Source organism: Cryptotermes secundus, unplaced genomic scaffold (assembly GCF_002891405.2).
Source record: "Cryptotermes secundus unplaced genomic scaffold, Csec_1.0 scaffold4674, whole genome shotgun sequence".
Taxonomy (NCBI): Eukaryota; Metazoa; Arthropoda; class Insecta; order Blattodea; family Kalotermitidae; genus Cryptotermes; species Cryptotermes secundus.
Genome location: NW_019729256.1, coordinates 24,814 through 26,316, shown reverse-complemented (window position 1 = coordinate 26,316; position 1,503 = coordinate 24,814). Strand labels below are relative to the sequence as shown.

The following is a 1,503-nucleotide window of genomic DNA, read 5'->3' as shown; positions in this document are numbered from 1 at the left end:
ATCAATGAATATATTATCTATCGCTGAACTAGAATTATTTTGAACTCTTGTGGGAAAGTTAACAGTACTGGAGAGATTGTAAGATGATAACAGAGAGTCTAAATTTAGTTTCCTATTACTGTCGATGAGATAGTTTATATTTATATCACCACAAATTACAAATTCAACTTTTGAACTATGTCAACTTTTGAACTATGTATGTATGTAGTTATACTTCCACTTCACCATACATCTTCATTAGGTGGTATTATATTTAAGCATGGGGATAAATTTGCCTTTTAACTCTTTTATAGTTGTCCATTCTTTCTACAATCATTTAAACGTGATAGACCTAACCACGGAATTTTATCGCAACTGCTGAATCACGACCACAAAGACCAAGAGAACTTCTACAGTAACCAACAGAATTAATACACCAACCACGCAAAAGATTTGGTCCATGTCGTCGGCTCGTAAAAAAAACGCTTCAGTAGGCTGCTTCATTCCAACCCCCCTAATGTTGAATATAAGCAATACTTACCCTTGCCCAAAAAAATAATTTCAAACACTTTCTTCTTTCTACAAACGAACACAACAAATAGAGTAACTGTAATAATCACAGCAATGCCAAGAAACTACAAAAATTATTGTGTTATCGTCAAAATATTCCAACTAATACTGCCGGTTCATGCGTCAGCCTACGCTTCACGTCCAGGGGAGTGAAACTGAGATAGGGGAAAGGGAAAACCGGTAACTACCGCCATCTACTGCCTCAATGATCTCAATGATTGACTGCAGAAATTTCACTCAGGTCTCGACCAATCAGAGGGCCTAAACAAACCAATTTGAATACCCACAATTACATGCGGTTATCGTGGTGCATTATGTGCACATGTGGTAAGTATGAATTTTGACTTGGTGTGGTTGCGAAACGAAAGTAGACATTTGCGAACGAAATTACAGCTCCATATTAAACATATTATTTTTGTATGTGAATATTATGCTTACTACCACAAATTAAATTAGAAACATAGAATTCTTTCAAGCCTAAAACTTTTGAGGTTATCGTGAACCGTCATCTAAACGATATTTGTTTTATGATATTGTAACGTGTTTCGTTACTGATCCCACTTCTGACACCAGTGTAACGTGTCTTGCGTTACCGAAGACGCCGTAGAGATGGTTAATTGGTTTATTTAACAATCTACAAATAACGGCTACAATTAATTATCTCACAGTTGCGGGGTTTCACACTTTATAACCCTAAGCGCATTAATCTGTTAACACTGTTGCGGGGTTTCACGATTTCTAACCCTATGCGCAAATCAGTTCACTCTGTCTTCAGTAGTATACACGTTGACAGTAGGGGAGCTATGTATCACTGTATCACGCGCTCCCAATTACACAATCGCACACACGTCCGGATCTTCTTACCGCGACGGCTGCTATACTCCAACTTGTAGTCGGCTGGCTGTTACTTTATAACTCGGAATGTCTTCGGCGGTAGCCACACTGGAACTCGAA

At 38.1% G+C, this 1,503-nt stretch overlaps 1 protein-coding gene across 4 annotated transcripts in view; it reads right to left on the bottom strand.

The window, feature by feature from the left end:
• The window catches only part of LOC111865639 (protein tramtrack, beta isoform), a 55,374-nt gene extending 54,610 nt beyond the window's left edge, over positions 1-764 (bottom strand). For all 4 annotated transcript variants that reach the window (XM_033751900.1, XM_033751899.1, XM_033751901.1 and 1 more), the window contains exon 1: positions 521-764. The gene's annotated coding sequence lies outside the window, so the exon portion shown is untranslated. The remainder of the gene's footprint in view (positions 1-520) is intronic.
• Between the last annotated feature and the right edge of the window lie 739 nt (positions 765-1,503).